This window comes from Passer domesticus, chromosome 13 (assembly GCF_036417665.1).
Source record: "Passer domesticus isolate bPasDom1 chromosome 13, bPasDom1.hap1, whole genome shotgun sequence".
Taxonomy (NCBI): Eukaryota; Metazoa; Chordata; class Aves; order Passeriformes; family Passeridae; genus Passer; species Passer domesticus.
In genome coordinates, this window is record NC_087486.1 from 17,972,484 (window position 1) to 17,997,780 (window position 25,297).

At 51.9% G+C, this 25,297-nt stretch overlaps 1 long non-coding RNA gene across 1 annotated transcript; it reads right to left on the reverse strand.

The window, feature by feature from the left end:
- Nucleotides 1-7,873: 7,873 nt before the first annotated feature.
- Nucleotides 7,874-8,754, reverse strand: LOC135279845 (uncharacterized). Its single transcript, XR_010347020.1, has 3 exons — nucleotides 8,659-8,754; nucleotides 8,359-8,548; nucleotides 7,874-8,084 (listed from the first exon to the last, which is right to left on the reverse strand). It is a non-coding gene; the product is annotated as an uncharacterized LOC135279845 (long non-coding RNA).
- Between the last annotated feature and the right edge of the window lie 16,543 nt (nucleotides 8,755-25,297).

The window sequence follows — 25,297 nt, forward strand, 5'->3', positions numbered from 1 at the left end:
CGCAGAGCGAGCGACAACTGAGCGCTGGCAGCAGGCAGAGTGTCTGCTCTGCTGGTTTCCAGGTGCTGGACGTTCCACCTGGAACACTGTGGGAGCTGTGATGTCACAGAAGTTTCAGGGCCGCGCCACACTGGGAGATGGGCATGGTAGAATGATGAAATCCTTGAATGGTTTGGCTTGGAAGGGACCCTAAAGATCATCTGGTTCCAAGCTGAGCAACTTCCCAGCAGAGCAGGTTGCTGCGGCCCCTGTCCAAGGTGGCCTTGGATGCTCCTTGGCATGGGGTATGCACAGCCTCTCTGCACTGGTCCCAGTGTCAGGGACAAGCACCCTGACAGGAAAGAACTTCTTCCCATCATGGAATGGATTCCAGCTCTTGCAGTTTCATCTCATTCCCCCTTGTTCTGTCACTTCAGTTCCTGGCGGAGAGTCCTCTCCCACTTCCCTGTGGGTCAGGCTCTTCCAGCAGGGTCACACATGTGGCTGAAGCTGCAGGCAGGAGAGAGTGAAGCCAAGGTCCCAGAGAGAGGAAATGGGGAAAGTGACATGAGAGATGAGCAAAGAAGGAAAATGTAAAGACATGCAAGGCATTGGCTTGGGTGGGCTGCGGGATTCATGACTTCTTTTAGAGGCCAGGTTCTCTGCTGCACTCAATGACTGTGTGATTGCGGCGTGTCCACAGTGAGCCCGTGTGAGCGAGCTGCACTGCCAGAGGCCGGAGCACACTTGCTTCAAGTGCTGATGAACGAGGCCAGAGACGGGTCTTTGTGTGGAACTCCAAACGCTGTGCATTGCGAGGAAGAGGGTCCAGGGCCAGAGAGAAAATGAGGCTGGGGACTGAGGGTTTTATATGGGGGGGAGAAGGGGCGAAGCCAGGGCCTGCAGGGGAGAAGAGAGGGAAGAACATTCTCTGGAGAGTAGCTATAAGGAAAAAATGGCAGTTGAAGTGGGTGATGGCAACAAAAGCTGCAGATTGCAAGAGCCTGCAAGTGGCCATGGGTGAGAGCCCTGCATTCAGAGGGGTTTCTCTCTTTCACCTTGGTCCCCTTTGCCCTAAGGTATTACAGTTGCAATGAGAGGCCCCCGGGCCTCCACAAGTGCCCCCTTTTTGTTTTCAAGAATGAAAGCTTCTGCCATGGACTTTTGCAAGCGTTGAGCAAAACTGGATAAAATAAGCAACACAATGAATACAATGTCTCTGCTGCTGTAGGGACACAAGCACATCCTCTCCCCCAAGTAATGAATGGGAAAGGGCCCATAATTTTTTTAGATTCAGGGTCTTTGATCAACACAGGTGGCTTTTCTTTTCACTGGGCTGCAGTGAAATTAAATGCCAATCGCCTGATGACTGGGGGAGTTGGCTCCATAAATGAGGTGTTGAAAAAGTTGAGCACATCAAGGGCCTTGGCCAGTGTCTCAATGGGAGATAATATGTGGACTCCCTGTCTCTGTTGATCAAGGATCCTTTGGATGGAAGAGTGGGCCCTCTGGACTATGGAGTGTCCTGTGGCAGAGTGTGGTATGGCTGTGACATGTTTTATAGCCCACTGGTCAGAAAATGGTTGGAATCAGTGGGAGGTATAAGCAGGACCATGATCAGTTTTCATTTCCTGTGGAACAGGGAAGGTGGAAAAAGCTAAAAAGGAACGTTTTATAGCACCTTTTGATTTCTCACCAGCATGGGCAAAGGCGAAAAACGCAGCGTTGTCGGTGTCAATTCAGACGGGGTTGTATTTTAGTCTCCCAAAAGGGGCTTGGTGTGTGATGCGTGATTGCCCGATCTGGAGACTCTTTAGTCCTCTTAGGTTGACTCCAGCTGTGACAGAAGCAAAGGCATGTTGCTGACAATTTGGGCAGGTGTTTGCCATGGGTCTTGCCTGATCTTGGGTAATTTTAAAGATGCTGAGCGGTGCAGGAATGTTTGGATGGTAGAAGCGGTGGCGGATCCTAGCCTGGTCAGAAACATTCCATAGGGAGGTTTGGACAACCATTGCTGGGGCATCTGCTCTAGCATTGCCTACTATAAATGCAGGAAGGGTGGTATGAGACCTTGTGTACATGATATAGTGTGGGTGTTGTCTGTGGGACAAAAGAGAAATGAAAGGGGAAAGCAAATGCTCTAGTTGGGGTTAGAAATGCCTTTGAAAATGGAATTTTCGGACTGCTGCACTAGGCCATAGACATCTGCCGAATCAGTGATCACATGAATAGGTTCTTTGAAAGCGGAGAAGGTCCTAACGAGTGCAGTCAATTCAGCAATTTGGGCAGGATGAGGATCCCCTGGCTTGGCTTTTGTCTCTTGAGCAATGCGGGCCCAGGGCAGTGCAGGGCAGGCCCAGAAGTAGAGCCCGGAGCCCTTGGAGGCTGCAAGGCTTAAACATCAGCCCCTGCAGCAGCCCAGATGCAGGTGCCATAGTTGCCAAGGCTGCCATGGCCTTGAGAGTGGGAAGGTGGATTTTGCATCCCCGTGGCCTGATGGCAGCTCTGGAGCCAGGAGTGGCTGTGGCTGCAGCAGGAAGGGTGGCTGAAAGTTTCCTGCCTTGCTTTGGTGGCATGGCTGCAGGGGCCAGTGCAGTGAGAGCCCCCTCTGTGCTGGTGGCAGCTCAGCTCTTGGGGACGCCGCTGTGCCCCAGCCCAGGAGCAGCAGCAGTGCCCTGCACCAGCAGTGGTGTCAGTGGGACCCCCTGTGCACAGGGACCCCCAGCCGTGGGGTGGCCGTGGCAGCAGCCCCAGGGAGCTCCAGCCTCGGGATCCCGGAACAAGTGGAAATCCCAACTGTGCAAATGCTTCCTGTGCCCAAAAGTGTCGGAACCCAGAGCATCTCTCTGGATGCCCTGGATGTCTCAAAGCCCTGGCAGGGGCTCGGAGACCCTGGCAGGAAGCCAAAGACACCTGGAAATTCGATCTTAATTCATGGAGCAAATTGCCAACCTTATATGAAGAACTACAGGCCACAAAAGTTTAAGTAGCACAGTAGTAGGAATCACAGGGTGAAGGACGAAATTATAATGCACTGTACAGGGGGGTTTTCTATGTTGTACAGGGGGGATTTAGAATTCTGTGCATGGGTCGGGAGTCCCAAGGTGGAGGAATTTGGGCGTGCCCTGTCCTTCTTCTTTCTTCTTCTTGGCATCCATGTTCAGGATGATGTTGGCATGTGTGCATTGGTTCATAGAGAAAGTGCACTTGCCAACAAGGGCGAAAAGTATTGGAAATTAAAGGTAAATATCTACTATGTAGTTTTCACTAGAAAAGAGACAACCACCCCGTGGGCGGGGGAGAGTGCCCTTGGCTGTCTTGCTGATCAGACCTCGGCTGGACAGACAGAAAAACTTTGGAGATAAGGAACAATAAAGTCAACTGAAGACCAAAAAGCAAGAGTCCAGACTCCTTCTTCGAAAGCGCGGCCTGCCCAGAACCACCTTTTCCTGTGCTGGGGCAGAGACCACTGGCAGCCGACCCCGGCACGAAGGAATGAGAAAGAGAAGTGAGGTTTTCTAAAGAAGCAGTATTTACTTGCTGAAGATCGGCAAATTCTAGGATTTCCAGAACACCTTTCATATTTCCTGGGATCCTATGGACTAACAGTCTTCAAAACATATTTACAGAGAACTTCTAAGCGACGAACATATTTACAGAATTCTTCTCACTTTTCAAACATATTTACAGAGGCGTCATATCTGTGGCCATCATCTGCATCAGGCCTGGAAGAAAGGAAGAAGCAAAGCTGGCCTCTGCTGCCAGCACTGGGCCCAGCTGGGCTGGGAGCTGGCCCCCAGGAGCTGGGACAGGGCTGGCAGGGCTGCTGTGGCCCCAGGCAAGTGCAGGGCAGGCCAGGGCTGGTGCTTGTGGCAGCACAATCCAGGCCCCCTGCGGGCAGCGTGTCCCTGAGCGGGGCCATCCAGCCCAGCCCCAGCCTGGCGTCAGGGCAGCCACTGTGTCTGTGGGCAGGGCATGGGGAGCATCTGCCCGTCTTACTTGTGGGGCTCCATCTTCATCCAAGGACCATGGGCTCCTCCTCATCCTCCTCGTCCACTTCCATCTGCTCGATATTGTCCTCCTCTTCGACTTCCATCTCCTCAAGTGGCTCTTCTGTGTCTACCTCCATCCTTTCTTCCCCATCCAGCACCATGTCCACTTCCATTTCCTCTATACCATCTCTGGCAGTCTGCAAGAGACAGCAAAATCTCACAGTGGGCTTCCTGTCCCACACCATCCATTGCCACGTGGCTGCAGCCTGCTCAAGCAGGCTGCCCCCTCCCTGGAATGGCACTGTACCTCCACTGGAGCAGCAGTGCTCATCCTGCTGGGATTGGCGCTCCAGAGCAGGCGTCAGGAAAATCCCAGGCGGCAGCAGCAAGAGAGCGCTGACGGGCAGAGCGCAGAGCGAGCGACAACTGAGCGCTGGCAGCAGGCAGAGTGTCTGCTCTGCTGGTTTCCAGGTGCTGGACGTTCCACCTGGTACACTGTGGGAGCTGTGATGTCACAGAAGTTTCAGGGCCGCGCCACACTGGGAAATGGGCATGGTAGAATGATGAAATCCTTGAATGGTTTGGCTTGGAAGCGACCCTAAAGATCATCTGGTTCCAAGCTGAGCAACTTCCCAGCAGAGCAGGTTGCTGCGGCCCCTGTCCAAGGTGGCCTTGGATGCTCCTTGGCATGGGGTATGCACAGCCTCTCTGCACTGGTCCCAGTGTCAGGGACAAGCACCCTGACAGGAAAGAACTTCTTCCCATCATGGAATGGATTCCAGCTCTTGCAGTTTCATCTCATTCCCCCTTGTTCTGTCACTTCAGTTCCTGGCGGAGAGTCCTCTCCCACTTCCCTGTGGGTCAGGCTGATCCTGCAGGGTCACACATGGGGCTGAAGCTGCAGGCAGGAGAGATTGAAGCCAAGGTCCCAGAGAGAGGAAATGGGGAAAGTGACATGAGAGATGAGCAAAGAAGGAAAATGTAAAGACATGCAAGGCATTGGGTTGGGTGGGCTGCGGGATTCATGACTTCTTTTAGAGGCCAGCTTCTCTGCTGCACTCAATGACTGTGTGATTGCGGCGTGTCCACAGTGAGCCCGTGTGAGCGAGCTGCACTGCCAGAGGCCGGAGCACACTTGCTTCAAGTGCTGATGAACGAGGCCAGAGACGGGTCTTTGTGTGGAACTCCAAACGCTGTGCATTGCGAGGAAGAGGGTCCAGGGCCAGAGAGAAAATGAGGCTGGGGACTGAGGGTTTTATATGGGGGGGAGAAGGGGCGAAGCCAGGGCCTGCAGGCGACAAGAGAGGGAAGAACATTCTCTGGAGAGTAGCTATAAGGAAAAAATGGCAGTTGAAGTGGGTGATGGCAACAAAAGCTGCAGATTGCAAGAGCCTGCAAGTGGCCATGGGTGAGAGCCCTGCATTCAGAGGGGTTTCTCTCTTTCACCTTGGTCCCCTTTGCCCTAAGGTATTACAGTTGCAATGAGAGGCCCCTGGGCCTCCACAAGTGCCCCCTTTTTGTTTTCAAGAATGAAAGCTTCTGCCATGGACTTTTGCAAGCGTTGAGCAAAACTGGATAAAATAAGCAACACAATGAATACAATGTCTCTGCTGCTGTAGGGACACAAGCATATCCTCTCCCCCAAGTAATGAATGGGAAAGGGCCCATAATTTTTTTAGATTCAGGGTCTTTGATCAACACAGGTGGCTTTTCTTTTCACTGGGCTGCAGTGAAATTAAATGCCAATCGCCTGATGACTGGGGGAGTTGGCTCCATAAATGAGGTGTTGAAAAAGTTGAGCACATCAAGGGCCTTGGCCAGTGTCTCAATGGGAGATAATATGTGGACTCCCTGTCTCTGTTGATCAAGGATCCTTTGGATGGAAGAGTGGGCCCTCTGGACTATGGAGTGTCCTGTGGCAGAGTGTGGTATGGCTGTGACATGTTTTATAGCCCACTGGTCAGAAAATGGTTGGAATCAGTGGGAGGTATAAGCAGGACCATGATCAGTTTTCATTTCCTGTGGAACAGGGAAGGTGGAAAAAGCTAAAAAGGAACGTTTTATAGCACCTTTTGATTTCTCACCAGCATGGGCAAAGGCGAAAAACGCAGCGTTGTCGGTGTCAATTCAGACGGGGTTGTATTTTAGTCTCCCAAAAGGGGCTTGGTGTGTGATGCGTGATTGCCCGATCTGGAGACTCTTTAGTCCTCTTAGGTTGACTCCAGCTGTGACAGAAGCAAAGGCATGTTGCTGACAATTTGGGCAGGTGTTTGCCATGGGTCTTGCCTGATCTTGGGTAATTTTAAAGATGCTGAGCGGTGCAGGAATGTTTGGATGGTAGAAGCGGTGGCGGATCCTAGCCTGGTCAAAAACATTCCATAGGGAGGTTTGGACAACCATTGCTGGGGCATCTGCTCTAGCATTGCCTACTATAAATGCAGGAAGGGTGGTATGAGACCTTGTGTACATGATATAGTGTGGGTGTTGTCTGTGGGACAAAAGAGAAATGAAAGGGGAAAGCAAATGCTCTAGTTGGGGTTAGAAATGTCTTTGAAAATGGAATTTTCGGCCCGCTGCACTAGGCCTTAGACATCTGCCGAATCAGTGATCAAATGAATAGGTTCTTTGAAAGCGGAGAAGGTCCTAACGAGTGCAGTCAATTCAGCAATTTGGGCAGGATGAGGATCCCCTGGCTTGGCTTTTGTCTCTTGAGCAATGCGGGCCCAGGGCAGTGCAGGGCAGGCCCAGAAGTAGAGCCCGGAGCCCTTGGAGGCTGCAAGGCTTAAACATCAGCCCCTGCAGCAGCCCAGATGCAGGTGCCATAGTTGCCAAGGCTGTCAAGGCCTTGAGAGTGGGAAGGTGGATTTTGCATCCCTGTGGCCTGATGGCGGCTCTGGAGCCAGGAGTGGCTGTGGCTGCAGCAGGAAGGGTGGCTGAAAGTTTCCTGCCTTGCTTTGGTGGCATGGCTGCAGGGGCCAGTGCAGCGAGAGCCCCCTCTGTGCTGGTGACAGCTCAGCTCTTGGGGACGCGGCTGTGCCCCAGCCCAGGAGCAGCAGCAGTGCCCAGCGGCAGCAGTGGTGTCAGTGGGACCCCCTGTGCACAGGGACCCCCAGCCGCGGGGTGGCCGTGGCAGCAGCCCCAGGGAGCTCCAGCCCCGGGATCCCGGAACAAGTGGAAATCCCAACTGTGCAAATGCTTCCTGTGCCCAAAAGTGTCGGAACCCAGAGCATCTCTCTGGATGTCCTGGATGTCTCAAAGCCCTGGCAGGGGCTCGGAGACCCTGGCAGGAAGCCAAAGACACCTGGAAATTCGATCTTAATTCATGGAGCAAATTGCCAACCTTATATGAAGAACTACAGGCCACAAAAGTTTAAGTAGCACAGTAGTAGGAATCACAGGGTGAAGGACGAAATTATAATGCACTGTACAGGGGGGTTTTCTATGTTGTACAGGGGGGATTTAGAATTCTGTGCATGGGTCGGGAGTCCCAAGGTGGAGGAATTTGGGCGTGCCCTGTCCTTCTTCTTTCTTCTTCTTGGCATCCATGTTCAGGATGATGTTGGCATGTGTGCATTGGTTCATAGAGAAAGTGCACTTGCCAACAAGGGCGAAAAGTATTGGAAATTAAAGGTAAATATCTACTATGTAGTTTTCACTAGAAAAGAGACAACCACCCCGTGGGCGGGGGAGAGTGCCCTTGGCTGTCTTGCTGATCAGACCTCGGCTGGACAGACAGAAAAACTTTGGAGATAAGGAACAATAAAGTCAACTGAAGACCAAAAAGCAAGAGTCCAGACTCCTTCTTTGAAAGCGCGGCCTGCCCAGAACCACCTTTTCCCGTGCTGGGGCAGAGACCACTGGCAGCCGACCCCGGCACGAAGGAATGAGAAAGAGAAGTGAGGTTTTCTAAAGAAGCAGTATTTATTTGCTGAAGATCGGCAAATTCTAGGATTTCCAGAACACCTTTCATATTTCCTGGGATCCTATGGACTAACAGTCTTCAAAACATATTTACAGAGAACTTCTAAGCGACGAACATATTTACAGAATTCTTCTCACTTTTCAAACATATTTACAGAGGCGTCATATCTGTGGCCATCATCTGCATCAGGCCTGGAAGAAAGGAAGAAGCAAAGCTGGCCTCTGCTGCCAGCACTGGGCCCAGCTGGGCTGGGAGCTGGCCCCCAGGAGCTGGGACAGGGCTGGCAGGGCTGCTGTGGCCCCAGGCAAGTGCAGGGCAGGCCAGGGCTGGTGCTTGTGGCAGCACAATCCAGGCCCCCTGCGGGCAGCGTGTCCCTGAGCGGGGCCATCCAGCCCAGCCCCAGGCTGGCGTCAGGGCAGCCACTGTGTCTGTGGGCAGGGCATGGGGAGCATCTGTCCGTCTTACTTGTGGGGCTCCATCTTCATCCAAGGACCATGGGCTCCTCCTCATCCTCCTCGTCCACTTCCATCTGCTCGATATTGTCCTCCTCTTCGACTTCCATCTCCTCAAGTGGCTCTTCTGTGTCTACCTCCATCCTTTCTTCCCCATCCAGCACCATGTCCACTTCCATTTCCACTCTACCATTTCTGGCAGTCTGCAAGAGACAGCAAAATCTCACAGTGGGCTTCCTGTCCCACACCATCCATTGCCACGTGGCTGCAGCCTGCTCAAGCAGGCTGCCCCTTCCCTGGAATGGCACTGTACCTCCACTGGAGCAGCAGTGCTCATCCTGCTGGGATTGGCGCTCCAGAGCAGGCGTCAGGAAAATCCCAGGCGGCAGCAACAGCTCAGCGCTGACGGGCAGAGCGCAGAGCGAGCGACAACTGAGCGCTGGCAGCAGGCAGAGTGTCTGCTCTGCTGGTTTCCAGGTGCTGGACGTTCCACCTGGAACACTGTGGGAGCTGTGATGTCACAGAAGTTTCAGGGCCACTCCACACTGGGAGATGGGCATGGTAGAATGATGAAATCCTTGAATGGTTTGGCTTGGAAGGGACCCTAAAGATCATCTGGTTCCAAGCTGAGCAACTTCCCAGCAGAGCAGGTTGCTGCGGCCCCTGTCCAAGGTGGCCTTGGATGCTCCTTGGCATGGGGTATGCACAGCCTCTCTGCACTGGTCCCAGTGTCAGGGACAAGCACCCTGACAGGAAAGAACTTCTTCCCGTCATGGAATGGATTCCAGCTCTTGCAGTTTCATCTCATTCCCCCTTGTTCTGTCACTTCAGTTCCTGGCGGAGAGTCCTCTCCCACTTCCCTGTGGGTCAGGCTCTTCCAGCAGGGTCACACATGTGGCTGAAGCTGCAGGCAGGAGAGAGTGAAGCCAAGGTCCCAGAGAGAGGAAATGGGGAAAGTGACATGAGAGATGAGCAAAGAAGGAAAATGTAAAGACATGCAAGGCATTGGGTTGGGTGGGCTGTGGGATTCATGACTTCTTTTAGAGGCCAGCTTCTCTGCTGCACTCAATGACTGTGTGATTGCGGCGTGTCCACAGTGAGCCCGTGTGAGCGACCTGCACTCCCAGAGGCCGGAGCACACTTGCTTCAAGTGCTGATGAATGAGGCCAGAGACGGGTCTTTGTGTGGAACTCCAAACGCTGTGCATTGCGAGGAAGAGGGTCCAGGGCCAGAGAGAAAATGAGGCTGGGGACTGAGGGTTTTATATGGGGGGGAGAAGGGGCGAAGCCAGGGCCTGCAGGGGAGAAGAGAGGGAAGAACATTCTCTGGAGAGTAGCTATAAGGAAAAAATGGCAGTTGAAGTGGGTGATGGCAACAAAAGCTGCAGATTGCAAGAGCCTGCAAGTGGCCATGGGTGAGAGCCCTGCATTCAGAGGGGTTTCTCTCTTTCACCTTGGTCCCCTTTGCCCTAAGGTATTACAGTTGCAATGAGAGGCCCCCGGGCCTCCACAACTGCCCCCTTTTTGTTTTCAAGAATGAAAGCTTCTGCCATGGACTTTTGCAAGCGTTGAGCAAAACTGGATAAAATAAGCAACACAATGAATACAATGTCTCTGCTGCTGTAGGGACACAAGCATATCCTCTCCCCCAAGTAATGAATGGGAAAGGGCCCATAATTTTTTTAGATTCAGGGTCTTTGATCAACACAGGTGGCTTTTCTTTTCACTGGGCTGCAGTGAAATTAAATGCCAATCGCCTGATGACTGGGGGAGTTGGCTCCATAAATGAGGTGTTGAAAAAGTTGAGCACATCAAGGGCCTTGGCCAGTGTCTCAATGGGAGATAATATGTGGACTCCCTGTCTCTGTTGATCAAGGATCCTTTGGATGGAAGAGTGGGCCCTCTGGACTATGGAGTGTCCTGTGGCAGAGTGTGGTATGGCTGTGACATGTTTTATAGCCCACTGGTCAGAAAATGGTTGGAATCAGTGGGAGGTATAAGCAGGACCATGATCAGTTTTCATTTCCTGTGGAACAGGGAAGGTGGAAAAAGCTAAAAAGGAACGTTTTATAGCACCTTTTGATTTCTCACCAGCATGGGCAAAGGCGAAAAACGCAGCGTTGTCGGTGTCAATTCAGACGGGGTTGTATTTTAGTCTCCCAAAAGGGGCTTGGTGTGTGATGCGTGATTGCCCGATCTGGAGACTCTTTAGTCCTCTTAGGTTGACTCCAGCTGTGACAGAAGCAAAGGCATGTTGCTGACAATTTGGGCAGGTGTTTGCCATGGATCTTGCCTGATCTTGGGTAATTTTAAAGATGCTGAGTGGTGCAGGAATGTTTGGATGGTAGAAGCGGTGGCGGATCCTAGCCTGGTCAGAAACATTCCATAGGGAGGTTTGGACAACCATTGCTGGGGCATCTGCTCTAGCATTGCCTACTATAAATGCAGGAAGGGTGGTATGAGACCTTGTGTACATGATATAGTGTGGGTGTTGTCTGTGGGACAAAAGAGAAATGAAAGGGGAAAGCAAATGCTCTAGTTGGGGTTAGAAATGCCTTTGAAAATGGAATTTTCGGCCTGCTGCACTAGGCCATAGACATCTGCCGAATCAGTGATCACATGAATAGGTTCTTTGAAAGCGGAGAAGGTCCTAACGAGTGCAGTCAATTCAGCAATTTGGGCAGGATGAGGATCCCCTGGCTTGGCTTTTGTCTCTTGAGCAATGCGGGCCCAGGGCAGTGCAGGGCAGGCCCAGAAGTAGAGCCCGGAGCCCTTGGAGGCTGCAAGGCTTAAACATCAGCCCCTGCAGCAGCCCAGATGCAGGTGCCATAGTTGCCAAGGCTGTCAAGGCCTTGAGAGTGGGAAGGTGGATTTTGCATCCCTGTGGCCTGATGGCGGCTCTGGAGCCAGGAGTGGCTGTGGCTGCAGCAGGAAGGGTGGCTGAAAGTTTCCTGCCTTGCTTTGGTGGCATGGCTGCAGGGGCCAGTGCAGCGAGAGCCCCCTCTGTGCTGGTGACAGCTCAGCTCTTGGGGACGCCGCTGTGGCCCAGCCCAGGAGCAGCAGCAGTGCCCTGCACCAGCAGTGGTGTCAGTGGGACCCCCTGTGCACAGGGACCCCCAGCCGCGGGGTGGCCGTGGCAGCAGCCCCAGGGAGCTCCAGGCCCGGGATCCCGGAACAAGTGGAAATCCCAACTGTGCAAATGCTTCCTGTGCCCAAAAGTGTCGGAACCCAGAGCATCTCTCTGGATGTCCTGGATGTCTCAAAGCCCTGGCAGGGGCTCGGAGATCCTGGCAGGAAGCCAAAGACACCTGGAAATTCGATCTTAATTCATGGAGCAAATTGCCAACCTTATATGAAGAACTACAGGCCACAAAAGTTTAAGTAGCACAGTAGTAGGAATCACAGGGTGAAGGACGAAATTATAATGCACTGTACAGGGGGGTTTTCTATGTTGTACAGGGGAGATTTAGAATTCTGTGCATGGGTCGGGAGTCCCAAGGTGGAGGAATTTGGGCGTGCCCTGTCCTTCTTCTTTCTTCTTCTTGGCATCCATGTTCAGGATGATGTTGGCATGTGTGCATTGGTTCATAGAGAAAGTGCACTTGCCAACAAGGGCGAAAAGTATTGGAAATTAAAGGTAAATATCTACTATGTAGTTTTCACTAGAAAAGAGACAACCACCCCGTGGGCGGGGGAGAGTGCCCTTGGCTGTCTTGCTGATCAGACCTCGGCTGGACAGACAGAAAAACTTTGGAGATAAGGAACAATAAAGTCAACTGAAGACCAAAAAGCAAGAGTCCAGACTCCTTCTTCGAAAGCGCGGCCTGCCCAGAACCACCTTTTCCCGTGCTGGGGCAGAGACCACTGGCAGCCGACCCCGGCACGAAGGAATGAGAAAGAGAAGTGAGGTTTTATAAAGAAGCAGTATTTATTTGCTGAAGATCGGCAAATTCTAGGATTTCCAGAACACCTTTCATATTTCCTGGGATCCTATGGACTAACAGTCTTCAAAACATATTTACAGAGAACTTCTAAGCGACGAACATATTTACAGAATTCTTCTCACTTTTCAAACATATTTACAGAGGCGTCATATCTGTGGCCATCATCTGCATCAGGCCTGGAAGAAAGGAAGAAGCAAAGCTGGCCTCTGCTGCCAGCACTGGGCCCAGCTGGGCTGGGAGCTGGCCCCCAGGAGCTGGGACAGGGCTGGCAGGGCTGCTGTGGCCCCAGGCAAGTGCAGGGCAGGCCAGGGCTGGTGCTTGTGGCAGCACAATCCAGGCCCCCTGCGGGCACCGTGTCCCTGAGCGGGGCCATCCAGCCCAGCCCCAGCCTGGCGTCAGGGCAGCCACTGTGTCTGTGGGCAGGGCATGGGGAGCATCTGTCCGTCTTACTTGTGGGGCTCCTTCTTCATCCAAGGACCATGGGCTCCTCCTCATCCTCCTCGTCCACTTCCATCTGCTCGATATTGTCCTCCTCTTCGACTTCCATCTCCTCAAGTGGCTCTTCTGTGTCTACCTCCATCCTTTCTTCCCCATCCAGCACCATGTCCACTTCCATTTCCACTCTACCATTTCTGGCAGTCTGCAAGAGACAGCAAAATCTCACAGTGGGCTTCCTGTCCCACACCATCCATTGCCACGTGGCTGCAGCCTGCTCAAGCAGGCTGCCCCTTCCCTGGAATGGCACTGTACCTCCACTGGAGCAGCAGTGCTCATCCTGCTGGGATTGGCGCTCCAGAGCAGGCGTCAGGAAAATCCCAGGCGGCAGCAACAGCTCAGCGCTGACGGGCAGAGCGCAGAGCGAGCGACAACTGAGCGCTGGCAGCAGGCAGAGTGTCTGCTCTGCTGGTTTCCAGGTGCTGGACGTTCCACCTGGAACACTGTGGGAGCTGTGATGTCACAGAAGTTTCAGGGCCGCGCCACACTGGGAAATGGGCATGGTAGAATGATGAAATCCTTGAATGGTTTGGCTTGGAAGGGACCCTAAAGATCATCTGGTTCCAAGCTGAGCAACTTCCCAGCAGAGCAGGTTGCTGCGGCCCCTGTCCAAGGTGGCCTTGGATGCTCCTTGGCATGGGGTATGCACAGCCTCTCTGCACTGGTCCCAGTGTCAGGGACAAGCACCCTGACAGGAAAGAACTTCTTCCCATCATGGAATGGATTCCAGCTCTTGCAGTTTCATCTCATTCCCCCTTGTTCTGTCACTTCAGTTCCTGGCGGAGAGTCCTCTCCCACTTCCCTGTGGGTCAGGCTCTTCCAGCAGGGTCACACATGTGGCTGAAGCTGCAGGCAGGAGAGAGTGAAGCCAAGGTCCCAGAGAGAGGAAATGGGGAAAGTGACATGAGAGATGAGCAAAGAAGGAAAATGTAAAGACATGCAAGGCATTGGGTTGGGTGGGCTGTGGGATTCATGACTTCTTTTAGAGGCCAGCTTCTCTGCTGCACTCAATGACTGTGTGATTGCGGCGTGTCCACAGTGAGCCCGTGTGAGCGAGCTGCACTGCCAGAGGCCGGAGCACACTTGCTTCAAGTGCTGATGAACGAGGCCAGAGACGGGTCTTTGTGTGGAACTCCAAACGCTGTGCATTGCGAGGAAGAGGGTCCAGGGCCAGAGAGAAAATGAGGCTGGGGACTGAGGGTTTTATATGGGGGGGAGAAGGGGCGAAGCCAGGGCCTGCAGGGGAGAAGAGAGGGAAGAACATTCTCTGGAGAGTAGCTATAAGGAAAAAATGGCAGTTGAAGTGGGTGATGGCAACAAAAGCTGCAGATTGCAAGAGCCTGCAAGTGGCCATGGGTGAGAGCCCTGCATTCAGAGGGGTTTCTCTCTTTCACCTTGGTCCCCTTTGCCCTAAGGTATTACAGTTGCAATGAGAGGCCCCCGGGCCTCCACAACTGCCCCCTTTTTGTTTTCAAGAATGAAAGCTTCTGCCATGGACTTTTGCAAGCGTTGAGCAAAACTGGATAAAATAAGCAACACAATGAATACAATGTCTCTGCTGCTGTAGGGACACAAGCACAGCCTCTCCCCCAAGTAATGAATGGGAAAGGGCCCATAATTTTTTTAGATTCAGGGTCTTTGATCAACACAGGTGGCTTTTCTTTTCACTGGGCTGCAGTGAAATTAAATGCCAATCGCCTGATGACTGGGGGAGTTGGCTCCATAAATGAGGTGTTGAAAAAGTTGAGCACATCAAGGGCCTTGGCCAGTGTCTCAATGGGAGATAATATGTGGACTCCCTGTCTCTGTTGATCAAGGATCCTTTGGATGGAAGAGTGGGCCCTCTGGACTATGGAGTGTCCTGTGGCAGAGTGTGGTATGGCTGTGACATGTTTTATAGCCCACTGGTCAGAAAATGGTTGGAATCAGTGGGAGGTATAAGCAGGACCATGATCAGTTTTCATTTCCTGTGGAACAGGGAAGGTGGAAAAAGCTAAAAAGGAACGTTTTATAGCACCTTTTGATTTCTCACCAGCATGGGCAAAGGCGAAAAACGCAGCGTTGTCGGTGTCAATTCAGACGGGGTTGTATTTTAGTCTCCCAAAAGGGGCTTGGTGTGTGATGCGTGATTGCCCGATCTGGAGACTCTTTAGTCCTCTTAGGTTGACTCCAGCTGTGACAGAAGCAAAGGCATGTTGCTGACAATTTGGGCAGGTGTTTGCCATGGATCTTGCCTGATCTTGGGTAATTTTAAAGATGCTGAGCGGTGCAGGAATGTTTGGATGGTAGAAGCGGTGGCGGATCCTAGCCTGGTCAGAAACATTCCATAGGGAGGTTTGGACAACCATTGCTGGGGCATCTGCTCTAGCATTGCCTACTATAAATGCAGGAAGGGTGGTATGAGACCTTGTGTACATGATATAGTGTGGGTGTTGTCTGTGGGACAAAAGAGAAATGAAAGGGGAAAGCAAATGCTCTAGTTGGGGTTAGAAATGTCTTTGAAAATGGAATTTTCGGCCCGCTGCACTAGGCCTTAGACATCTGCCGAATCAGTGATCAAATGAATAGGTTCTTTGAAAACGGAGAAGGTCCTAACGAGTGCAGTCAATTCAGCAATTTGGGCAGGATGAGGATCCCCTGGCTTGGCTTTTGTCTCTTGAGCAATGCGGGCCCAGGGCAGTGCAGGGCAGGCCCAGAAGTAGAGCCCGGAGCCCTTGGAGGCTGCAAGGCTTAAACATCAGCCCCTGCAGCAGCCCAGATGCAGGTGCCATAGTTGCCAAGGCTGTCAAGGCCTTGAGAGTGGGAAGGTGGATTTTGCATCCCCGTGGCCTGATGGCGGCTCTGGAGCCAGGAGTGGCTGTGGCTGCAGCAGGAAGGGTGGCTGAAAGTTTCCTGCCTTGCTTTGGTGGCATGGCTGCAGGGGCCAGTGCAGCGAGAGCCCCCTCTGTGCTGGTGACAGCTCAGCTCTTGGGGACGCGGCTGTGCCCCAGCCCAGGAGCAGCAGCAGTGCCCTGCACCAGCAGTGGTGTCAGTGGGACCCCCTGTGCACAGGGACCCCCAGCCGCGGGGTGGCCGTGGCAGCAGCCCCAGGGAGCTCCAGGCCCGGGATCCCGGAACAAGTGGAAATCCCAACTGTGCAAATGCTTCCTGTGCCCAAAAGTGTCGGAACCCAGAGCATCTCTCTGGATGCCCTGGATGTCTCAAAGCCCTGGCAGGGGCTCGGAGACCCTGGCAGGAAGCCAAAGACACCTGGAAATTCGATCTTAATTCATGGAGCAAATTGCCAACCTTATATGAAGAACTACAGGCCACAAAAGTTTAAGTAGCACAGTAGTAGGAATCACAGGGTGAAGGACGAAATTATAATGCACTGTACAGGGGGGTTTTCTATGTTGTACAGGGGGGATTTAGAATTCTGTGCATGGGTCGGGAGTCCCAAGGTGGAGGAATTTGGGCGTGCCCTGTCCTTCTTCTTTCTTCTTCTTGGCATCCATGTTCAGGATGATGTTGGCATGTGTGCATTGGTTCATAGAGAAAGTGCACTTGCCAACAAGGGCGAAAAGTATTGGAAATTAAAGGTAAATATCTACTATGTAGTTTTCACTAGAAAAGAGACAACCACCCCGTGGGCGGGGGAGAGTGCCCATGGCTGTCTTGCTGATCAGACCTCGGCTGGACAGACAGAAAAACTTTGGAGATAAGGAACAATAAAGTCAACTGAAGACCAAAAAGCAAGAGTCCAGACTCCTTCTTCGAAAGCGCGGCCTGCCCAGAACCACCTTTTCCCGTGCTGGGGCAGAGACCACTGGCAGCCGACCCCGGCACGAAGGAATGAGAAAGAGAAGTGAGGTTTTCTAAAGAAGCAGTATTTGTTTGCTGAAGATCGGCAAATTCTAGGATTTCCAGAACACCTTTCATATTTCCTGGGATCCTATGGACTAACAGTCTTCAAAACATATTTACAGAGAACTTCTAAGCGACGACCATATTTACAGAATTCTTCTCACTTTTCAAACATATTTACAGAGGCGTCATATCTGTGGCCATCATCTGCATCAGGCCTGGAAGAAAGGAAGAAGCAAAGCTGGCCTCTGCTGCCAGCACTGGGCCCAGCTGGGCTGGGAGCTGGCCCCCAGGAGCTGGGACAGGGCTGGCAGGGCTGCTGTGGCCCCAGGCAAGTGCAGAGCAGGCTAGGGCTGGTGCTTGTGGCAGCACAATCCAGGCCCCCTGTGGGCAGCGTGTCCCTGAGCGGGGCCATCCAGCCCAGCCCCAGGCTGGCGTCAGGGCAGCCACTGTGTCTGTGGGCAGGGCATGGGGAGCATCTGTCCGTCTTACTTGTGGGGCTCCATCTTCATCCAAGGACCATGGGCTCCTCCTCATCCTCCTCGTCCACTTCCATCTGCTCGATATTGTCCTCCTCTTCGACTTCCATCTCCTCAAGTGGCTCTTCTGTGTCTACCTCCATCCTTTCTTCCCCATCCAGCACCATGTCCACTTCCATTTCCACTCTACCATTTCTGGCAGTCTGCAAGAGACAGCAAAATCTCACAGTGGGCTTCCTGTCCCACACCATCCATTGCCACGTGGCTGCAGCCTGCTCAAGCAGGCTGCCCCTTCCCTGGAATGGCACTGTACCTCCACTGGCACAGCAGTGCTCATCCTGCTGGGATTGGCGCTCCAGAGCAGGCGTCAGGAAAATCCCAGGCGGCAGCAACAGCTCAGCGCTGACGGGCAGAGCGCAGAGCGAGCGACAACTGAGCGCTGGCAGCAGGCAGAGTGTCTGCTCTGCTGGTTTCCAGGTGCTGGACGTTCCACCTGGAACACTGTGGGAGCTGTGATGTCACAGAAGTTTCAGGGCCGCGCCACACTGGGAGATGGGCATGGTGGAATGATGAAATCCTTGAATGGTTTGGCTTGGAAGCGACCCTAAAGATCATCTGGTTCCAAGCTGAGCAACTTCCCAGCAGAGCAGGTTGCTGCGGCCCCTGTCCAAGGTGGCCTTGGATGCTCCTTGGCATGGGGTATGCACAGCCTCTCTGCACTGGTCCCAGTGTCAGGGACAAGCACCCTGACAGGAAAGAACTTCTTCCCATCATGGAATGGATTCCAGCTCTTGCAGTTTCATCTCATTCCCCCTTGTTCTGTCACTTCAGTTCCTGGCGGAGAGTCCTCTCCCACTTCCCTGTGGGTCAGGCTCTTCCAGCAGGGTCACACATGTGGCTGAAGCTGCAGGCAGGAGAGAGTGAAGCCAAGGTCCCAGAGAGAGGCAATGGGGAAAGTCACACAAGAGATGAGCAAAGAAGGAAAATGTAAAGACATGCAAGGCATTGGGTTGGGTGGGCTGCGGGATTCATGACTTCTTTTAGAGGCCAGCTTCTCTGCTGCACTCAATGACTGTGTGATTGCGGCGTGTCCACAGTGAGCCCGTGTGAGCGACCTGCACTGCCAGAGGCCGGAGCACACTTGCTTCAAGTGCTGATGAACGAGGCCAGAGACGGGTCTTTGTGTGGAACTCCAAACGCTGTGCATTGCGAGGAAGAGGGTCCAGGGCCAGAGAGAAAATGAGGCTGGGGACTGAGGGTTTTATATGGGGGGGAGAAGGGGCGAAGCCAGGGCCTGCAGGGGACAAGAGAGGGAAGAACATTCTCTGGAGAGTAGCTATAAGGAAAAAATGGCAGTTGAAGTGGGTGATGGCAACAAAAGCTGCAGATTGCAAGAGCCTGCAAGTGGCCATGGGTGAGAGCCCTGCATTCAGAGGGGTTTCTCTCTTTCACCTTGGTCCCCTTTGCCCTAAGGTATTACAGTTGCAATGAGAGGCCCCCGGGCCTCCACAACTGCCCCCTTTTTGTTTTCAAGAATGAAAGCTTCTGCCATGGACTTTTGCAAGCGTTGAGCAAAACTGGATAAAATAAGCAACACAATGAATACAATGTCTCTGCTGCTGTAGGGACACAAGCACAGCCTCTCCCCCAAGTAATGAATGGGAAAGGGCCCATAATTTTTTTAGATTCAGGGTCTTTGATCAACACAGGTGGCTTTTCTTTTCACTGGGCTGCAGTGAAATTAAATGCCAATCGCCTGATGACTGGGGGAGTTGGCTCCATAAATGAGGTGTTGAAAAAGTTGAGCACATCAAGGGCCTTGGCCAGTGTCTCAATGGGAGATAATATGTGGACTCCCTGTCTCTGTTGATCAAGGATCCTTTGGATGGAAGAGTGGGCCCTCTGGACTATGGAGTGTCCTGTGGCAGAGTGTGGTATGGCTGTGACATGTTTTATAGCCCACTGGTCAGAAAATGGTTGGAATCAGTGGGAGGTATAAGCAGGACCATGATCAGTTTTCATTTCCTGTGGAACAGGGAAGGTGGAAAAAGCTAAAAAGGAACGTTTTATAGCACCTTTTGATTTCTCACCAGCATGGGCAAAGGCGAAAAACGCAGCGTTGTCGGTGTCAATTCAGACGGGGATATATTTTAGTCTCCCAAAAGGGGCTTGGTGTGTGATGCGTGATTGCCCGATCTGGAGACTCTTTAGTCCTCTTAGGTTGACTCCAGCTGTGACAGAAGCAAAGGCATGTTGCTGACAATTTGGGCAGGTGTTTGCCATGGATCTTGCCTGATCTTGGGTAATTTTAAAGATGCTGAGCGGTGCAGGAATGTTTGGATGGTAGAAGCGGTGGCGGATCCTAGCCTGGTCAAAAACATTCCATAGGGAGGTTTGGACAACCATTGCTGGGGCATCTGCTCTAGCATTGCCTACTATAAATGCAGGAAGGGTGGTATGAGACCTTGTGTACATGATATAGTGTGGGTGTTGTCTGTGGGACAAAAGAGAAATGAAAGGGGAAAGCAAATGCTCTAGTTGGGGTTAGAAATGTCTTTGAAAATGGAATTTTCGGCCCGCTGCACTAGGCCTTAGACATCTGCCGAATCAGTGATCAAATGAATAGGTTCTTTGAAAGCGGAGAAGGTCCTAACGAGTGCAGTCAATTCAGCAATTTGGGCAGGATGAGGATCCCCTGGCTTGGCTTTTGTCTCTTGAGCAATGCGGGCCCAGGGCAGTGCAGGGCAGGCCCAGAAGTAGAGCCCGGAGCCCTTGGAGGCTGCAAGGCTTAAACATCAGCCCCTGCAGCAGCCCAGATGCAGGTGCCATAGTTGCCAAGGCTGTCAAGGCCTTGAGAGCGGGAAGGTGGATTTTGCATCCCCGTGGCCTGATGGCAGCTCTGGAGCCAGGAGTGGCTGTGGCTGCAGCAGGAAGGGTGGCTGAAAGTTTCCTGCCTTGCTTTGGTGGCATGGCTGCAGGGGCCAGTGCAGCGAGAGCCCCCTCTGTGCTGGTGACAGCTCAGCTCTTGGGGACGCGGCTGTGCCCCAGCCCAGGAGCAGCAGCAGTGCCCTGCACCAGCAGTGGTGTCAGTGGGACCCCCTGTGCACAGGGACCCCCAGCCGCGGGGTGGCCGTGGCAGCAGCCCCAGGGAGCTCCAGGCCCGGGATCCCGGAACAAGTGGAAATCCCAACTGTGCAAATGCTTCCTGTGCCCAAAAGTGTCGGAACCCAGAGCATCTCTCTGGATGTCCTGGATGTCTCAAAGCCCTGGCAGGGGCTCGGAGACCCTGGCAGGAAGCCAAAGACACCTGGAAATTCGATCTTAATTCATGGAGCAAATTGCCAACCTTATATGAAGAACTACAGGCCACAAAAGTTTAAGTAGCACAGTAGTAGGAATCACAGGGTGAAGGACGAAATTATAATGCACTGTACAGGGGGGTTTTCTATGTTGTACAGGGGGGATTTAGAATTCTGTGCATGGGTCGGGAGTCCCAAGGTGGAGGAATTTGGGCGTGCCCTGTCCTTCTTCTTTCTTCTTCTTGGCATCCATGTTCAGGATGATGTTGGCATGTGTGCATTGGTTCATAGAGAAAGTGCACTTGCCAACAAGGGCGAAAAGTATTGGAAATTAAAGGTAAATATCTACTATGTAGTTTTCACTAGAAAAGAGACAACCACCCCGTGGGCGGGGGAGAGTGCCCTTGGCTGTCTTGCTGATCAGACCTCGGCTGGACAGACAGAAAAACTTTGGAGATAAGGAACAATAAAGTCAACTGAAGACCAAAAAGCAAGAGTCCAGACTCCTTCTTCGAAAGCGCGGCCTGCCCAGAACCACCTTTTCCCGTGCTGGGGCAGAGACCACTGGCAGCCGACCCCGGCACGAAGGAATGAGAAAGAGAAGTGAGGTTTTCTAAAGAAGCAGTATTTATTTGCTGAAGATCGGCAAATTCTAGGATTTCCAGAACACCTTTCATATTTCCTGGGATCCTATGGACTAACAGTCTTCAAAACATATTTACAGAGAACTTCTAAGCGACGAACATATTTACAGAATTCTTCTCACTTTTCAAACATATTTACAGAGGCGTCATATCTGTGGCCATCATCTGCATCAGGCCTGGAAGAAAGGAAGAAGCAAAGCTGGCCTCTGCTGCCAGCACTGGGCCCAGCTGGGCTGGGAGCCGGGCCCTAGGAGCTGGGACAGGGCTGGCAGGGCTGGTGTGGCCCCAGGCAAGTGCAGGGCAGGCCAGGGCTGGTGCTTGTGGCAGCACAATCCAGGCCCCCTGCGGGCAGCGTGTCCCTGAGCGGGGCCATCCAGCCCAGCCCCAGGCTGGCGTCAGGGCAGCCACTGTGTCTGTGGGCAGGGCATGGGGAGCATCTGTCCGTCTTACTTGTGGGGCTCCATCTTCATCCAAGGACCATGGGCTCCTCCTCATCCTCCTCGTCCACTTCCATCTGCTCGATATTGTCCTCCTCTTCGACTTCCATCTCCTCAAGTGGCTCTTCTGTGTCTACCTCCATCCTTTCTTCCCCATCCAGCACCATGTCCACTTCCATTTCCACTCTACCATTTCTGGCAGTCTGCAAGAGACAGCAAAATCTCACAGTGGGCTTCCTGTCCCACACCATCCATTGCCACGTGGCTGCAGCCTGCTCAAGCAGGCTGCCCCTTCCCTGGAATGGCACTGTACCTCCACTGGAGCAGCAGTGCTCATCCTGCTGGGATTGGCGCTCCAGAGCAGGCGTCAGGAAAATCCCAGGCGGCAGCAACAGCTCAGCGCTGACGGGCAGAGCGCAGAGCGAGCGACAACTGAGCGCTGGCAGCAGGCAGAGTGTCTGCTCTGCTGGTTTCCAGGTGCTGGACGTTCCACCTGGAACACTGTGGGAGCTGTGATGTCACAGAAGTTTCAGGGCCGCGCCACACTGGGAGATGGGCATGGTAGAATGATGAAATCCTTGAATGGTTTGGCTTGGAAGGGACCCTAAAGATCATCTGGTTCCAAGCTGAGCAACTTCCCAGCAGAGCAGGTTGCTGCGGCCCCTGTCCAAGGTGGCCTTGGATGCTCCTTGGCATGGGGTATGCACAGCCTCTCTGCACTGGTCCCAGTGTCAGGGACAAGCACCCTGACAGGAAAGAACTTCTTCCCATCATGGAATGGATTCCAGCTCTTGCAGTTTCATCTCATTCCCCCTTGTTCTGTCACTTCAGTTCCTGGCGGAGAGTCCTCTCCCACTTCCCTGTGGGTCAGGCTCTTCCAGCAGGGTCACACATGTGGCTGAAGCTGCAGGCAGGAGAGAGTGAAGCCAAGGTCCCAGAGAGAGGAAATGGGGAAAGTGACATGAGAGATGAGCAAAGAAGGAAAATGTAAAGACATGCATGGCATTGGGTTGGGTGGGCTGCGGGATTCATGACTTCTTTTAGAGGCCAGCTTCTCTGCTGCACTCAATGACTGTGTGATTGCGGCGTGTCCACAGTGAGCCCGTGTGAGCGACCTGCACTGCCAGAGGCCGGAGCACACTTGCTTCAAGTGCTGATGAACGAGGCCAGAGACGGGTCTTTGTGTGGAACTCCAAACGCTGTGCATTGCGAGGAAGAGGGTCCAGGGCCAGAGAGAAAATGAGGCTGGGGACTGAGGGTTTTATATGGGGGGGAGAAGGGGCGAAGCCAGGGCCTGCAGGGGACAAGAGAGGGAAGAACATTCTCTGGAGAGTAGCTATAAGGAAAAAATGGCAGTTGAAGTGGGTGATGGCAACAAAAGCTGCAGATTGCAAGAGCCTGCAAGTGGCCATGGGTGAGAGCCCTGCATTCAGAGGGGTTTCTCTCTTTCACCTTGGTCCCCTTTGCCCTAAGGTATTACAGTTGCAATGAGAGGCCCCTGGGCCTCCACAAGTGCCCCCTTTTTGTTTTCAAGAATGAAAGCTTCTGCCATGGACTTTTGCAAGCGTTGAGCAAAACTGGATAAAATAAGCAACACAATGAATACAATGTCTCTGCTGCTGTAGGGACACAAGCATATCCTCTCCCCCAAGTAATGAATGGGAAAGGGCCCATAATTTTTTTAGATTCAGGGTCTTTGATCAACACAGGTGGCTTTTCTTTTCACTGGGCTGCAGTGAAATTAAATGCCAATCGCCTGATGACTGGGGGAGTTGGCTCCATAAATGAGGTGTTGAAAAAGTTGAGCACATCAAGGGCCTTGGCCAGTGTCTCAATGGGAGATAATATGTGGACTCCCTGTCTCTGTTGATCAAGGATCCTTTGGATGGAACAGTGGGCCCTCTGGACTATGGAGTGTCCTGTGGCAGAGTGTGGTATGGCTGTGACATGTTTTATAGCCCACTGGTCAGAAAATGGTTGGAATCAGTGGGAGGTATAAGCAGGACCATGATCAGTTTTCATTTCCTGTGGAACAGGGAAGGTGGAAAAAGCTAAAAAGGAACGTTTTATAGCACCTTTTGATTTCTCACCAGCATGGGCAAAGGCGAAAACCACACCGTTGTCGGCGTCGATTCAGAACAAGTGGAAATCCCAACTGTGCAAACGCTGCCTGTGCCTCTTGGGTTTTGTTTGGTTGAGAGTATTTCAAGGTATGTTAAAAGTCTCTTTTTTCTAAGTTAGCTGTCAAAAGAAGAGTTGAGAAGTTTGTGGTTCACGCTCTTAAGGTTGATTTTTATATTTTGTCTAAAACATTTTTTGTCTGGCCTGCTGAGTTTTGTTCAGCAGGTCAACTGAAGGTACTCTTTTTGCCTCTCGCGTTGGTGTTATCTTTTATATTAAGAACTGCGTATACTGAAATGAATCGAGCAGGAGATCTTTCTCCTTTTTAATGCCTTTATTAAGTGATCAGCTCTGGGTGGGGGCCCGAGGGGTCGCGCACATCGCCACTGCTCCCGGTAGCGACGCAGAGGAGGAGGTGACGCAGTTTTGCTGCACAGCAGAACTGGGGCTTCCGTCCTCACGAGCGTGCCCAGGAAGTCAACTGTCTGGCTCAGAGTCTAGGGTCCTCACTTCAACTTTGTTCTGTTGAGGTTACAGCGATTTTTAAAACCTCACTAATTGAATAGCAGTACTTTTTGCCAGCAGAACCATTCTTGAATTTTAGTTTAGTTTGTCGGTTTCAAGGTCTATAGTTAGATTCCCTTGACTTTCTCTTGATTTGCATATTTCCCAGAGAGGTTTCCTCGGCGCCATTTTAGAGAGCAGTGGAGGCAGCACTTGACCGCGGTAACAAGGGTGGGTGTGAACTGCGGGGATTAACAGTGGAGGTAACTAACAGGTTCAACTTTGTAACAACAACTTTGCTTATTACAGCTTCAAATCAACAGTAACATTAGAGGTTTGACATTTTAACAACAACATAATTAACACACTTAACTTATTGAAACTTCATGTTTAACAGTAACACTTTCAATGGCTTTAACTTATAGAATTGTCCATCACATATACTATGTTTACAATAATGTTTTAATACCTATTACTTATGTTAGATAGTGACTTTCTACTTGAAACCAATTTGTGAATGCTAACATCATCTTTCATATGGATGCTAGGGAGAAGAAAGAGGAAGGACAGGGTACGCCCAAATTTTTCTATCTTAGAACCTTTGACTTCTATGTAGAGAATTCCAAACTCTTTGGTACGAGGTTCAAAACCTCTGTGTACAGTGCTCTAAAGGTTTTCTGTTCACTTTGTGATTACTATTACTAGACTATCTAAATTTTTGTGACTTTTAATTCTTGACATAAAGGTTGTAACTTGCTTTATGGGTTAAATTCAAAGCCACAGGGGTCTTTGGCTACATGCCAGGGACTCTGAAGCCCCTGCCAGGGTTTTAAAGCCCCCTGGCTGGGGCTGGAATCATTTAGGATGGTCAGGGGGACGTCCGGGGTTCTGACAGTGCCCAAAAGAATGAGAAAGAGAAGTGAGGTTTTATAAAGAAGCAGTATTTATTTGCTGAAGATCGGCAAATTCTAGGATTTACAGAACAATTTTCATTACAACAATCCTTATGACAACAACAATCAAGCACATATTTACATGGGATCCTATGGACTAACAGTCTTCAAAACATATCTACAAAGAACTACTAACCTAAGAACATATTTACAAAAATCTCCTAACTATTTAAACATATATACAGAGGCGTAATATGTACGGCCATCATCTCCATCAGACCTGGAAGGAAGAAA